The sequence below is a fragment of the Budorcas taxicolor genome, chromosome 22, assembly GCF_023091745.1.
Source record: "Budorcas taxicolor isolate Tak-1 chromosome 22, Takin1.1, whole genome shotgun sequence".
NCBI lineage: Eukaryota > Metazoa > Chordata > Mammalia > Artiodactyla > Bovidae > Budorcas > Budorcas taxicolor.
Window position 1 is genome coordinate 38,595,627 of NC_068931.1, and position 16,649 is coordinate 38,612,275.

A 16,649-nucleotide genomic window follows, 5' to 3' on the forward strand; every position below is an offset into this window, starting at 1 on the left:
TTCAGCAAAAAAACACATAAGGCAAAAACAAAAGAGATTATCTTGTGACTTACTTTTGGACTCAGTGAAATTTTATTGGCATGGTATACCACAGAGATGGGTCCCTTTTTTAAAGAAACACCAGTAATCACGCTTACACCTCTGGGCTGGAGGAAATATTTTCCTTCCTGACCCTTACCTGGTGAGAATTCCCTTTCACTCCACTTTATACCTGAAATGCAGGAGATGCAGGTTCAGTCTCTTGGTTGGGAAGATCTCCTGGAGAAGGGAATGGCTATCCACTCCAGTATTCCTGCCTTGGAAATCCTATGGACAGAAATTTGGAAATTTCCAAATAGGGAATTTGGAGCTAGAAAGGACTACAGAGAGAGCTGGGCCAGAATTCCTCCAGAGTGGTCTGTGGATCTTTAGTCCTGAGAGATTCTATGGGAAAAAAAGATATTTGGCACAATATATTTGGGAGGAGTTGTCCATCATCTCCTCTTTAAAGAGATTCACAAACCCTATGGCTTATTAAAAGCTGTGAAGTTTTGTAGTAAAGTTCAACATTTTTACCCCAGAATTTTGTAAAACTGTCTGGTCACTGAATCTTTTGAAGACCATCTCATCTTTTTTTTCAGAATGATCAAACTGCTGAACAGACCAGAGGAATCACAAGTGAGGGCAGATTCCCCATCTCACAGAGGAGGAAACTGAGCGCATTCAAATTCTGTTCGCCTGACTCACGCTGACCCGAGAGAACCCTGGGTAAGTTTGGGAAACAGGATTTGAAGCTGAAGAGCACTTAGTCTAGCTTCATAAAAAAACAAAAACGAAAACCCCCACTGAACTCCAGGAATTTTACTCGATTGACTCAGTGTCACAAATTAAGCAGTGTCTGTCTACAATCTAGAATTTCCTTTCTGCTTTCTCCTTCCCCATCAAAAAGCACTCTTTCTGCTATGCTGCTGCTGCTGCTAAGTCGCTTCGGTTGTGTCCGACTCTTAGCAACCCCATGGACTGCAGCCCACCAGGCTCCTCCATCCATGGGATTTTCCAGGCAAGAGTACTGGAGTGGGTTGCCATTGCCTTCTCCGACTCTTTCTGCTATAGGAGGACATTTTTCTGAAATTATTATAGTTTGCGTGGCATAGGGGTAAAGAATCAGCTTTCCAGTGCAGGAGACACAAGAGACACAGGTTTGATCCTTGGGTCGGGAAGATCCCTGGGAGAAGAAAATGGCTACCCACTTTAGTATTCTTGCCTGAAAAATTCCATGGACAGAGGAGCCTGGTGGGCTACAGTCCTGGGGTCACAAAGAGTCAGACACGACTGACTGAGCACGCATTTTGCTTTATCTCAGGTTGAATCTTTTTCTTTTTTTAATGCAGCAGAAACCTTTTTCACAAAACACCCAGCCTACTTCCCAGCTGAATGGACCCTCTTCATCCTCTCTGGGAAAATAGCCAGGCTGCCCACGGTGCAAGAAACGCTCACTCTACCGAGCTACTTCCTCAAAGCTATTTATGTTAGTCTAACTTGGTGTTACAATTATGTAATTAAATTAAATATTACAGAGAGTGTTGGAATATGAATGCAGAAGAGCCATTTCTCTAAAATCCTTTTAAACAAGAGTTTAAAGAAAATGTCTTTTAATTTAGAAAGCTCTGCAAAGATTGAATAGACAAAGAGTTGTTAAAAACTGCTGCCAGAGTAGTTGTGGGTGAGACAAGTGTAAATCATGGGAAGAAATACTGACAATTTAGAAGGAGTCTGCATTCAGACAGTTTTGCACATGCCAGCCTAAAGAAACCGAAAACCAAAAGCTACAGACAACACGTCATGAATGTGCTTCATGTAAGAAAGATGACTTGGAACTTCCATCAATAGATTCACTTAAAAGTAAGGCCTTGATGCTTCATGAAAAGGTTCGTGAATGAATAAACATGTACACATTTTAAGTTAACACTAAATGTTTGAGGACAGTGCTTTAAAATGACTGCATGCTTTATCTAGCCTTTTAAAATTGGTGACTACCAGTGTAAACAAATCAAACAGTTTAGAGTGTTGTTCTTGTATGTCTAAACATTAAAAAAAAAAAAAAAAAAAACTTGTTCAAAGTGGTAGCAAACTGCCACATCCCTATGTGGCAGGTTAAACTTTGAGTTGCTCTGTGTTGTATCTTACTTCTCTGATTCCCTGGGTCCTCTGACTATTAACACTAGCCTGGAAGGTGAAGCTAATGGCCTCAGGGTAGGAAGGACACAGGGGAACAAAGTAGACAGGAATGAAGATGTCCTCAGAAGTGGTTGTTATGAATGTCTTGACTTGACATTGGGAGGACCAGACAAAGGAGACAGAAAAGCCAGATGTAGGAAAGTCTGCAAGGCTCAGAGTATAGATTACAAAATACATCCAAGAGGAGAGCGCTTAAAGGGTGATTCTACTGGAGTGTTTTTTTGTTTGTTTGTTTACTGGGAAAGCCACAGATGGCAGAGATAAAAGCTCTGATTGATGGATTGGAGAGCTTAAAAAGGGACAGGATGAGAAAACAGAGTTTCTGATCCTTTTTTGACTAAAAGTACAGTAGAAATACAGTTTAATTCTTGATCCCATATTTAAATAAAGAAATATAGTAAGATGTTTTTTTCTAGATGACCCTGTCCTATTGGATCCCATTTAATTTAATTTAAAAATTCTGGCTATAAACACAATTATTTCCTGACCTACAGTTCAGAAAACAGTGTGTAAATTATGATTGGTGTGGAGTCATGCAGTGTGGTGCCTCTGGCTCTATTCTTTCTCAGGATTGTTTTGGCTCTTCAGGGTCTTTTGTGTTTCTAGACAAATTTAAAAAGAAGGCTCATTTCTCATCCTGTCAACCGCTAGGATCAAAACTTGGTGTGGGCTCAGGTGAGACAGGCCTGGGAGCACCCCAGATCTCTGCCTGCATCTCAAGCTTGGAAGGATGGCAAGCTGACTAGGGAGGCGTCATATTCAGGCTTGGTTCACACTAGAACTGGCAGGGGCCTAAGGCTGATCTGGTGGACAGGCAACCTCGGGAAGCCCCTCACTCCCTGGTTAGGGGAGGAAGGAACAGTTCTGAGTAGCTGCGGAAGTGCTGAACCCATCTGAGGCTGAGTGAGGGGCGGAGAGGACACAGGTGTACTCACTTGCTGACCAGCGGCTGTGATGGGACCACAGGTGTTAGCAACACTTGGTAGCATGGGGCAGGGACCAGGCAGGTGGAGCTGCTTCTTGCAGACACCAAGGAGGAGGAGGAGGAGGCAGCCTCGTGTGGGATGCTGGGTAAGTCTCCTAGCGTGAAGGAAGATCTAGTTTGATCAAATCTTTCTCAAAGGGAGAACCGCATGCAGAGAGACTGCAACTTTCATGGCGCCAGGATTCCAAGTTGTCTGTCTGGACTGGAGTCAGGATCTCAAGAGGTAAGCTTCATTTACTTGTAGAAGATGAGAAAAAGGTACATTCCTACATGAGTGATTTGTAACTGCAGACTTTAAATCTGATACACCTGCATGAACAAATATTGGGTGTATGAAGCCGCACACAGTTCCTGCTGTTTTTTTTTTTTAAACACTTAACTCAGTGCCAATGTTCTAGACACTGTACTGAACATTGAGTCAGACATGAGTCCCTGTTAGGTTGGCTCATTGGCAAAATGAGAAGAACACAGTACACAAAGATACACTGTGGTGGGAAACGGGACTGATGCACTGTTATGAATGTGGTATATTTAGGAAGCATGAATCAAAAAGTCGCCTGACGTATTTAGAGGTAATTTACATGGGACGAAAGCTGTGCGCTCCTAAGTTGTTGATTAAATATCTCAAAAAGAGTGCATAACTATCAAATTTTGCTCTTAACTCTGTCTGGCTGTGGTTCAGGGTCATCAGCAGCAGCCCCACTCATGAAAACCTGGGGTTTGGCTTGGGCGTCTGTGTTTTCAGAATGTCCCCTTGGTGACTGCTGTGGTGGCTGCTGCTGTGGAAAGGTGTGTGTGTGTGTGTGTGTGTGTGTGTGTGTGTGTTTTAGAGATTCTGTTTGTTCCTGATCATTCTTTTATGTAGCATGTGTAAGCGAGGAGGAATCATTTAGGCTATCTACAAATATGCTTTCTCAGTGAGAAAATACCCTTAAACATAATATTATCATGTAGCAACCAATTCTGCATTAGGACACACTGTTAATCAACTTTGTGAAAAGAAACTCACAAAACTATGTTTGAAGTATCCTGCTAGGACAGCCCATTCCTAAATTTGGAATGCTGAATGTTGTTCTGAGGCAAAAACCTATGTGTTTTAGTTTTTAAGATGCTTGATCCACAGTCGGATACGACTGAGCGGTGGAACTGAACTGAACTGGGATCCACAGTAACTGGAGCCTCACTGATTTCATTTTTCATGGTTCTGGTGGCAGGGTGTGTTTGTTGAGGAAATTTTAGCTTGAATTGCTAAAACCAGTAAATGCAAATCATATTTGCTAAAAACCGGTGGTGGTTTGGTTAGAATGTACTTTTAGAAATGAACTTTTGTCTGCTTTGAAAAACCTAACTGATGATTCTATACACAAGACCACCTGGGTGTTTGTTTATTGCTACGACAGCCTTTTGCTACAGAAGGCAGAGGGCAGTGGTGAGAAGTTCTAGCTTAAACAGTTCAAAGCAATTGCTGAAGATCTTTGCTAAGTGAGGTTTTCTTTTTTTTTCCATGTTATTAAAATTTGTTTTTATTGCGATAGAAAACACATATCATAAAATTTACTATCTTGACCATTTTTAAGACCACAGATCAGCGATGTTTTTATTTACATTGTTGTGAAAAAGATCTCTAGAACCTTTTCATCTGGCAAAAACTGAAACTCTATCAATTAAACAGCTCCCTCTGCCCTTTCCTCCAGCCCCTGGCAACTGCCATTCCACCGTCTTTATCGATGAATTCAACTACTTTAGATGCCTTGCATGGTGTTGGTCCTTTTTCTTTTTTTCCATTGGGGCGTAGTTGCTTTACAAGGTTGTTAGTTTCAGCTGTACAGCGAAGTGAATCATTTACATGTAATTGTCCTTTTATGGCCTTTTACTAAGCTTATTTCACTTAGTATTAGGTCCTCAAGGTTCATCTCTTTTGTGACTGAAATTTTCCACTATAGCCAAGAAAGACTTTTGGAGTCATAGTGTCCAGGTTTTTAGCACCTAAGTTTTTTCATTCAAGACCTGACATTGCATAAACCAAATGGCTGGATGAAACCTGAGGTGTTAGTCCTTAACTAGTCATAAAGAGCATCTGTACTTTATTAAATTGATGTCATGGGTTGCAGCACCTTGATGGACTATTAACCTCAACTTGTAATTCTCAGGCTGAGTTTTAAAAGGGTCCAGCTGGTCTAGAGGTGAGTCCTGAGAACCCTGGATGCTTGCTTGCTATTACTGACCGTGGATCTTTTCTCGCTTTTGATTTCTTCATTAGAGGTAATTCCTTCTATTTCACTGAGTGGTTGAATAAGAAAAAACACTTGGAACTATTAAACTCTATGGGCTTTTCTTTCCCTTCGTTCTTCTAAATAAACCACATCAATCATGAGTAAATTCCTTGAACGCCAGGGACCATACATTTCCATTTTTAGCATCTCTCTGGTTGACTGCACACAGAAGGGTTCAGTTATTGACTGTCTGCCTTAACAGACATCATCTATGTAAGTTCATCTTTTTGTTTTCCTAGAATGCTGGAAAACTGTTTAAGAAGTAGATAATCAATACAAGACTTTCTCTTGCCTAGATCTCAAACTATGGTATATTTGACCAATTTTGAGCTTTCTAGAAGAAATACTTTTTCCTCCTATTTTTACGCCAACCAAGTTTAAGGGTTTATAGATAAACTTCAGCTTTCTTGATCTAGCATTATTTCTGACAGTTTAATAAGGGGTTCTTGCAAATGCCCTTCTGGTGGCCTAGGAACAGGAAGGAATCATTTGCTGTTCTTTCATGGTTAAACACTTTTAAAGGTTAGTAGTTGAACTATAAAAGTGAATGCCTGCTATCTAGATTCTAGTTAATATTAAGGAATAATCAATATTATTGGAAAAATGTTTTATTCAAATGGTAGACTCCCCAAAGCAGTAATTGGAAAATGTTATCATATGCAGAACCACTTTGTCCCCCATACCCTCATTTGCAAAGAAATGAAAAGGTAATGTATTTGCTAGCAGTTTCTACGTGGGTATGACCCACAGCAGAATGAATGTAAATTGATTTAAAACAAGGCAGCCAGAGTTAGGTTTGGCTTAAAAAAAAAAAAAAAAGTAGTTACAGAGCAAAGATTCCATCCATTACAACCTACTGTTTTCTATCAGCCAAATTCAAATTGAATAATAACTTAGAACAAACCACAGCCTTTGGGTAAGTGACCTCGGGTGGGACTAAGGTTTCTGCTGTCTTCTTAGTGGACTCTAGAGCAGTGAAAACTCTACAAATGACTGCTTAGAATAAGGCTAAATTGCTGGTTAGAAACCACTGCCACCTGTGAGCGCCTGCCGCCCTGGTGGCATCCGGGGCAGTGATGAAGCAGGATGCACTGCCAGCCTCAGTGAAGTGACTCACCTCCTCCCCTGGATAAAGTTAAAGGATTGAGAAGGGATACCTCATTTTCTAAATATATGAAAATATTGAAGAAAACTAGAATAGGAATCTTTCCGATGTCATCAGGAGTGTCTAAAAACCGCGAATGCTAACAAAAAGCTGGGCGGAGATGGGAGAATTTCTACAAAACCTGTGAGGATGTTTGCTTGCTGGGACTTAGAAGGAGTCATAGTTCTAATCCTGGTTTTGGCCCACAAATTGCTTGAGGATAAGGCACTGAAACCCTCCAGAATTTAATTTCTCCAGCTGTGAGTTGAGAAAGCCCTGGCTTACTTAGGTGAGCACAAACAGAGCAAATACGTAAGTCCTACTGGAAAGTTCTGGATGGTAAATGCCTACCAGGTCACGTGGCTTTCTCTCTGAAGCCAAAATTTGCTGGACACCTAGTTTGAATCCATTTAGGGGCCATATTCCTTGTTTTACATTAACTATGAAGACCTCTAGGATGAAGGCTGGATCTTACACATAGTTGACTTTTCTCAGCATAGTGGTTGGCTTAGCAGTCCTTGGTGTTTGTCGAATCGTTGTTCAGTTGCTAAGTCATGTCCAACTCTTTGTGATGCAATGAAATGCAGTAGTCTAGGTTTTCCTGTCCTCCACTATCACCTGGAGTTTGCTCAAACTCATGTCCATTGAGCCAGTGATGCCATCCAACCATCTCATCCTCTGCTGCCCCCTTCTCCGCTTGCCCTCAATCTTTCCTAGCATCAGGGACTTTTTCCATGAGTGGGCTCTTCTGAATTGATTTTGAATAAATTATTTCATACAAATTAAGGGAAAATATTTTTTCTGATGTTAGATGAATGAAGGGGGATGATGGTAGTAATTATGCAAAGAAAGTCAAGATTAAATCCTTATGAAAATGAAGGGGTTCTTTTCCTCCCTCATGTGACTGAATTTCCTTTCATATTACTTGCTATTTTCTAAACTTTTATTGATGTATAGTTGATTCACGGGGTTCCCTGGTGGCTCAGACGGTAAAGAGTCTGCCTCTAATGTGGGAGACCTGAGTCTGATCCCTGGGTCAGGAAGATTCCCTGGAGGAGGAAATGGCAACCCACTCCAGTAATCTTGCCTGGAGAATCCCATGGACAGAGTCCACGGGGTCACAAAGAGTTGCACATGACTCAGCGACTAACACACACGCACACATAATTGATTCATAACGTGTTAATGTCTGCTGTACAGCAATCATATACATACTTTTTCATATTCTTTTCCATTATGGTTTATCACAGGATATTGAATATATTCCCCTGTGCTATATACAATAGGACCTTGTATTACAACTATCCCATGTGTAATAGTTTGCATCTGCTAATCCCAAACTCCCAATCCTTCCCTTCCCCAAGCCCCTTCTGCCCTTGGCAATCACCAACAACCAAGTCTGTTCTCTGTGTCTGAGTCTTTCCTGTTTCACAGATAGGTTCACTTGTAGTTTAGATTCCACACGTAAGTGATATCATGTGGTATTTGTCTTTTCTGACTTGCTTAGTATGCTAATCTCTAGGTCCATCCATGTTGCTGCAAATGGCATTATTTCTGAATGTCCCTTGATTTTCTGTGGTTATCAGGAGAAATGTCTTCCCCATACTGTCAGTAGCTGGATCTGAACTCTCAGAGTAATTAGGAAGTTGCTCACTCTCAAGAGGTCTAGTAATTAGAGGACTGCTCATGGTGAGGTATCTGGACAGGTGACAGCTCACTGAGCCACCTGGCAAGGAAATGACACCAGTTTTCAATCCTACAACGTGACACTCTAAGATGGTTTCCTAATGAGCTGAGTGGTGGCTCCTCTGTGACATATTTAGCCAGAATTGAAATAAATCCCGATTCCTTTTACTGAATCATCGCTCTTCCCTGGCCTTTCTGGCAGCCCAGCTACAAAAGGAGAGGTTAATTGATAATGTCTATTAGCTGCTCCATGCTCAGCCAGTGCCAGGGGCTGAAAACTTAATGCCAAATTAACATCTCCATGTAAGGTCAATGATGGCTTGTTCTCAAAGTAGGTCCCTGGACCTGCAGCATCCATATCACCTGGGACCTTGTTTAAAATGCAGATTCTCAGACCACAGGCCCAGTGACTGAAGCTGCTTAAACAAGCATTTCAGGTGGTTCCAACACTGGCTGATGTTCTGAAGCCCCTGATCTCTCATATTTAACACTCTAAACAACTAAGGGTTATTCTTAGGCCTGCTTTGATTTGGAAAATAGATTACAGATTAACCTGAATTTCTAAACTTCAACAAACCCAAATCAAATTTCTTGTATGCTTAACAACTTCAGTGCTTTGCCTAATGTGGGCCATCATTCTAGGGGTGGGGTTGCGGCAAGTTTAGTTCATACGAGTCACTGTTCATAGTCCAAGCGCCTGTTTCATATAAAGTACAGTGTGTGTGTTTTGGGGGGTTGGGGGGGGGGAGTGTGAAGGAATATGATAACCTTTTTCCTTCCAGGGTCTTACAATTGAGTGGGGGTATTCATCCTTTAATTTTTATTTTATGTTGGAGTATAGTTGATTTCCCAGGTGGCTCAGTGGTAAAGAATCCACCTGCTAATGCAGGAGATGTGGGTTTAATTCCTGGCTTGGGAAGATCCCCTGGAGATGGAAATAGCAACCCACCCCAGTATTCTTGTCTGGGAAATCCCATGGACAGAGGAGCCTGGGAGCTACAGTCCGTGGGGGTCCCAGAGTCTGACACAACTGAGCACTCATAGTTGATTTACGGTGTTGTTACTTTCAAGTGTATAGCAAAGTTATACATACACGTAAACCTATTTAAATACATTAACACATAAAGTAAATACACAGCATCACATAATTGCCCTGGGGAGGAGCCAGGGAGGGGACAGAGGTTGAACTCAAACAGAAACAGGTTGTGTTGTGGGAGGCAGGTGAGCCTGGCTAAGCCAAGGTGAGTCCCCTTTCTGTGCCCCTGTCTCCTTGCTTCTAGAAGAGCTGGAGGCGGGGCTAGAAGCGGGATTGAGAAAGGCCCCTTGCTGACTTGGAAAGTTGGGAGAAACCAAGTTGGGTAAAGTCTGTATCTTCTGCTTCAACCAGAACATCAACTTGTGTCTCTTTGTCAGGCCCCTGTGTAAATTTTTGTTTGGAAAAAGTTTCATGGCTAAATTAAAAACAATTCCTGGACTCAACGATGTCAGGCTTGTTTCAGCTCTGCGGGTCAGTGGCTTCTACTTCTCTGCAAGGTTCTGGAAGGATTCATTGGTAGGAAAAGAGACCTTGAACTATTTGGGGGGAATTGTTCTGGCACTATGAGGTGAAATAATATTCCTGTCAAACACAGCTGCTATTTGTTACTCAGTGGGATATAAAAATAGTGAATTCCTGCATTTTCCTTAAAAGGAATATAATTCTCTTTCCTGTTTATCTATCCTTATCTGAGAACAGAGAACGATTTCTGTGGCAGAACTGAAACATAGACCCTTTTGGACTTGGACCAAAATTTCAAAAGAGATCAAAATCTCAACAGAAAGAATAAAAATCTCTGAGACTTCAGGTTCTCATTATTCTTGCTCCTTAAACTAAATTCCCCTCTTCAGTGAGTCTATTCATGAATAATCAGTGTCTGAAATCATGTTCCCTCCTCAATTCACTGCCATATGTCTCGCTGACTTCAAAACATTACAATAAAGATGGCATTTTTTTCCCCAAGCCGAAACCAAGAGAGTAGTACTCAAATCAGTGACAAATGGGAACCCCATAGCTAGTTTGGGTTGGAAAACGATTCTGTTTTACTTTCATAGCAATGTACCAATTCAGCCTTAATTAAAAGCACTTCCAGTGGTCACCATGGCTTCCTTTAAAATGAATTTTAACAGTTTTATTGTGAGCCGAGTTTAATAAGCTCGGCTGTGACAATTACGCACAAGAGGAACTGAGACGACATAGAGCATGTGGAATGAGCCACAGTCAGAGGTCTTGGAAGTGAACCTTACGGAGATTTAAGGTGGTAGGTGACCCGGTAGAAAGGTGTCAACTCGATGCGCCAGAGCTCAGGGAAGGAGTAAAGCCCCATTAGGACCTCAGGTGGTGGTTAAGATTAAAAAGGAGCTGGCAGATGAATGGATAAAGATATGGTACATGTACACAATGGAATATTACTCAGCCATAAAACGGAACAAAATAAGATCATTTGTAGAGATGTGGATGGACCTAGAATCTGTCATACAGAGTAAAAACAAATACTGTATATTAATGCATATATGTGGAATCTGGAAAGATGTGCAGATGAAACTATTTGCAGGGCAGGAATAGAGACGAAGATGTAGAAAAGGCACATGGATACAGGGCAGGAAGGGGAGGGTGGGACAGATTGGGAGAAATACACCACCATATGTAAAATGGGTAACTAGTGGAAAGCTGCTGTATAACACAGAGAGCTCAGCTTGGTGCTCTGGGAAGATCTGGAGGGGTGGGATGGGAGGGAGGATCAAGAGGGAGGGGATATAAGTGTACATATGGTGGTTCACGTTGTTGTACAGCAGAGACTCACACAGCATTGTAAGGTAATTATACTCCACCCCGCAAGAAACAAAACAAGCTGGAAAGGAAAGGAAAGATGGAAACTGCTAGTTGTCACTAACAAGGGCATTGTAGAACCAAATCTCAAACAAAAGATGTAATTGATCAGTTCCTGGGAATCCTTTTGTAAACTTGGAGAGTTTCAAATCAATTAAGCTTTTGATTTTAAAAAATGATCACAAGGGGGAAAAAGATAAGGAAAACAGTGTACCCAGCCCCAAACAGGTTATTTCTGAAATACCAGTTGCACTTGGATATAGAATGCACAAATTCCGTTGGAAGAATGTTACTGCCTTAAAGATGAGTGAACTCTGACAAGTCTGAGACCTTTGATGAGAATAAAAGTCACTGAAAACTGAAGATTCTCTGCTCTCTCCGGCTAGCCAGATGCCCAACAGCCTGTAGAAATGATGTTATGCCAAACAGTATCACCCCTGTTCAACTGAGCTGATTGGAAACCCCAGACACCTCCGTAGACTTACAGGACTTACAGCCCAACATCTGAGAGCCTGACTGGCAACGGAATATGTCCAACTTGCTGGAGACCCGCGTGGTGCTAAATAGCCTGAGGACAGGGATGCTGCTAGAGAGACACCCACGGGCATGGCTGCACCAGCCAAATCTGCAAGTGTGCCCGTGCCTTCCCGGAGAACAGAGCAGCATATGGAAGGTTCAGGCTCACTGCCATCTGTCGAGAGTGGGCAGGCCTGCACATGCATCCCCACTCGGCACCCAGGCTTGGGAGATGATCATTTCCATAGTGAGAGGTATGCTGCTTTTGGATAAGAATGGGGATCAGGAGAAGCCACTCAGCAGAAACAGCTTGGTTATTCCCCCAGATATACCCCAAGGTCTCAGAGGTTAATCGATATAGATCTGGGGGGAGAGAATCCTTACCCCTGTCTAGTGTGTCCTGAACTTGTTCATTCATATGCTATAGAATATCATCATCATCATTGTAAGAATAACTGCTGCTCAGAAACTCTTCCCTTCAACCTCTACGAACTTGCACCGTGTTAGACCTTCACCCATGAAACTGAGACCCGGATACCACTCTCTTCCATTTCAACCTGTGCTCCTAACCAGGAAGTAGGACAATGACAGTGGGAATTAATTTTAATAAAAACCTGAAATTCTGACTTTTCTAGCATCCTCTTTTGTCACCCTGAAAATCTCACCCTTCCTTCTAACTTGGACCAACATGTATAAGATGAAACAATACAAGCCATAGTTAATATGACTCCCCTATGTAAGGAAATGAACGGCCCAACAAGGTTATCATGATGGTTTCTTTTCAAAGCTTGTCCTGACTTACCACTATGAAACTCTTGAGTTATTCCTCCAGCCTGTCTGCCAGCAGTTTACTTATTGAGCAGGATATACCCAAAGACTAAAACATCTGTTTCAGGTGCCCTGTTCTTTATATATTCCATCAAATCCTATTAAGAATTCTACAGTGCATGTACAATTAAAGTCTCCCATTTGCAAATGAGACAAGTGTGGCACAAAGAAACAGGATAACTTACCCCCAGTACTACAGTCGGGGGTATGGTAGGGGCCAGGAGGCCAGTGAAGAAAAGCTGGCTCTGGGGTCTGTCTGTAACCATTAGGCTTCACTGCCTCCCCACCTAATCTAAGGGCCGATGCTGGAGGTCAGTGTGAGAGTGATGACTGTGGTTTCTTTTTTTAAAAATACCTATTTATCTTTGCCTAGGTCTTCGTTGCTTTGTGTGGGCTTTTGGTAGTTTCGGAGAACGGGAGCTACTCCTTGTTGCGGTGTGTGGACTTCTCACTGAGGTGGCTCTCTTGTTGTGGATGGTGGGCTCCAGCGTCTCTAGTCATGCCTCCCAGGCTCTAGAGCACAGGCCCAACAGTTACGGTGCGTGGGCTTAGCTGCTCTGCAGCATGCAGGATCTTCCAGGACCAGGGGTCAAACTCATCTCTCTTGCATTGGTGGGTGGATACTTTACCACTGAGCCACCAGGGAAGCCCCAAGAAGCTTAGTATTTTTCTCCATCAGTTTTGTTATCTTTAAGTCCTCAAATATATTTTACATCATGTAACAGAGTAACAAGTGACACTCGTTCAGTTGCTCTGTTGTGTCCGACTCTTTGTGACCCCACGGACTACAGAACCCCAGGCTTCCCTGCCTTCACTATCTCCTGGAATTTGCTCAAAGTCTTGTCCATTGAGTCAGTGATGCCGTCTAAACATCTCATCCTATGCTGCCCTCTTCTCCTTTTGCCTTCAATCCTTTCCAGTACCAGAGTCTTTTCCAATGAGTCAGAAATGAGTGATACTAGTATTGATAAATGTGGAGACTGTCAAGTCATTAGACATATGGCCAGCCTTAAGAGTCTGACCCATTCACCCATCATTCGTTACTAAGTAAATAGCATAAGAGAAGATTTGGGCTTTGACAATCATTGAGCATATTTTGACCAACCTAGACAGCACATTCGAAAGCAGAGACATTACTTTGCCGACTAAGGTCCGTCTAGTCAAGGCTATGGTTTTTCCTGTGGTCATGTATGGATGTGAGAGTTGGACTGTGAAGAAGGCTGAGCACTGAAGAATTGATGCTTTTGAACTGTGGTGTTGGAGAAGACTCTTGAGAGTCCCTTGGACTGCAAGGAGATCCAACCAGTCCATTCTGAAGATCAGCCCTGGGATTTCTTTGGAAGGAATGATGCTAAAGCTGAAGCTCCAGTACTTTGGCCACCTCATGTGAAGAGTTGACTCATTGGAAAAGACTCTGATGCCGGGAGGGATTGGGGGCAGGAGGAGAAGGGGACGACAGAGGATGAGATGGCTGGATGGCATCACGGACTCGATGGATGTGAGTCTGAGTGAACTCCAGGAGTTGGTGATGGACAGGGAGGCCTGGCGTGCTGTGATTCATGGGGTCGCAAAGAGCTGGACAAGACTGAGCCACTGAACTGAACTGAGCATATTTTGGGTGGGTTTTTTTTTTTAGTTTCCAAGTTTTTATTTAAAATCAGCAAAATGAAAAAAATTACCAAAATGAAAAAGTGAAATCCCAACATTTTTTAAATAATTGTTTTCAATTAATTTATTTTAATTGGATAATTAATTACAATATTGTGATGGCCTTTTGGTATACATCAACATGAATCGGCCACAGGTATACGTGTCCCTCCCAGCCCCCACTGGGCTCCCACCTCCCTCCCCACCCCATCCCTCTGGGTTGTCCCAGAGCACTGGCTTTGGGTGCCGTGCTTCATGCATGGAACTGGCACTGGTCATCTATTTTACATATGGTAATGCACATATTTCAATGCTGTTCTCTCAAGTCATCCCATTTTCTTGGTTCTTAATGCAGCATTCTGTAAGATATAGAGTGAATACTCTGCTAGAGTAAATAATAATCATACTAAGATTACATTCTGAAAACTATATATGGGAAAGTCCTGGAGGAAAAGGGGAAATGTCAGATAATATCACAAGGAACAAAAAACACATCTTCCCTCAGACTGAGGATGTGGTGTGGTGATGGTAGCATGGATTTTAGGAAGGAGGTTAAAAAAAAAAAAGTGAATCTGGTTCAAGGAGCTCACTTTCCCTACCCTCTCTGTTAATCTGCGTTAAAGAAAAAAGAAAGGGAAGATTTCTCCAGGTTTCCTTGTGTCTGAAAGTGGGGAGAGGGTCTGGTAGAGAAGGAAGTGCTGGGATGTTAACATTCTGAAGGATGGAGATGCTGGGGGTGCGTCTGTGTTGTCCTTGTTCCTTACAATCATCTCTATTCAAGCTGAGCTCTGAAACACGCCCTACCTGTTATTACCCAACTCGTGCGCTGGCTGTGTGCCTTGTTGTTGTTGCTAAAATATCGTGTCTGTTACTGTGAAAACGAAGCGCTCCTGACAAAGGTTTGGCATAAACATGCTGACTACGGGAGACATAGCCACGCAGAACGTTTCTCACTTTTAATGCACCTACGCCAAAGCAGTCGCTTCACCTTTCTGAGTCTCCATTTCTTTGAAACAAGAAACACCCTGTTTGATGTTTTCTAGGCTCTCTTTAGCCACAGCCAACTAACAACTGAGTCTAACAGGGGCATTAAAGAGGGGAGAAGCAATCAGGTGACATTCAGGGGACTGAAGCTCAGAAATTTTGATTCAAGAACTAGAGGTGCAGCCTGTTAGGCCATTAACTTGTTTCTGGAGCCTTTCTGCACACATTTTCTCTGCTGAAAGTGTGATTTCTACAGCGTTATGTGTTGCTCTGGAGACTGTCTCCTGAGTGGGGGATGGGGGGCAATGGCAGTCATGGAATGTGGAAAGAGAAGAACTGGGGTGATGATTGAAATAGAAGGAGCAGTGATGGACCCCTGAACTGGGGATCTGGTGATGGAGGACTGGGAAGGGAGGGGCAGATGGAAAGAAAGTGGAGAGGCTGGGTTTCAGAAGCAGCAGAGCTCAGGAGAGGACCCGCGCTGACCAGCAGCAACAGGTGTCCCAGCTCTCTGGTGCAGGTGCCTACAGGTTTCCAAGAGTGAAGCACAGGCCCAGTGAAGCTCTGCAAAGGGATGGGGGGAACGTTCGGATAGTCTAAGACATGCACAGACCATGAGAGCTCGGCCAAGATAACACACCTGCTGTGTCAGAGATTCCTGAACGTGGACACAGCTGATCCACTAGAAAGCTTGGTGAAGGGTTTGCCCCCTTCTCAGGCACTCTGTTTCACAGGCATCTTGAGTAAATTTAATCTCTTTGGTAGGCACTTGGGGAAGACTTGTAATCCCCATATCTCCGGTTCTTAGCTTTATGGGAAGTTTCCTGGGAGTTAAAGGACCTTGGCACCATTCACTGATGTTGCCAGGTCCTCACTTGCAAGGGCAGCTGATCATCATGCATCAGGAGAAGACCATGAAGACCCCGATGGCCTTAACTGGGAGATAAGGCAGGAAAGTCAGGTCAAGGCTACACTGTGGAAGACTTTGTTTTTTAATTTGCTGGGCTGACAAGAAGGAGCTAATGATGGTCTTTGCACATGAGAGTACCACAGTCATCATTCTGGCTTACCAAATTAACATGGTGGCCGTGGAAAAATGGATCCATCCAGTAGGATTCTTGAATCAAGCTGTCAAATATGAACCTGCTGAAATGTACGAGGTGTAGGGCAATACAATTGTAGTAGCCACTGTCTTATGCCAGGCATGTGCTGAAAATTGCTTGACCTGTATAATCTCAATCCTTACAGGATGTTGCAGCGGTATCACTTTCACTTAACGATGAGTACACGGAAGCTCAAAGAATTCAGGGCTCTTGCTCAAGGACACAGAGCTAGTAAGTGGCAAAGATCTGAACAAAGATCCACCTGATTTCAAACCTCTGCTCTGAACCAGTAAAGGAAGAAAATGACACCAATAACAAACAGCTGGTGTAAGACACACTGTGAAATAGAGGCCATGTGGTTAGACAAAGCTGCCTGGGAGGGGACAGTCATTGCCTGATG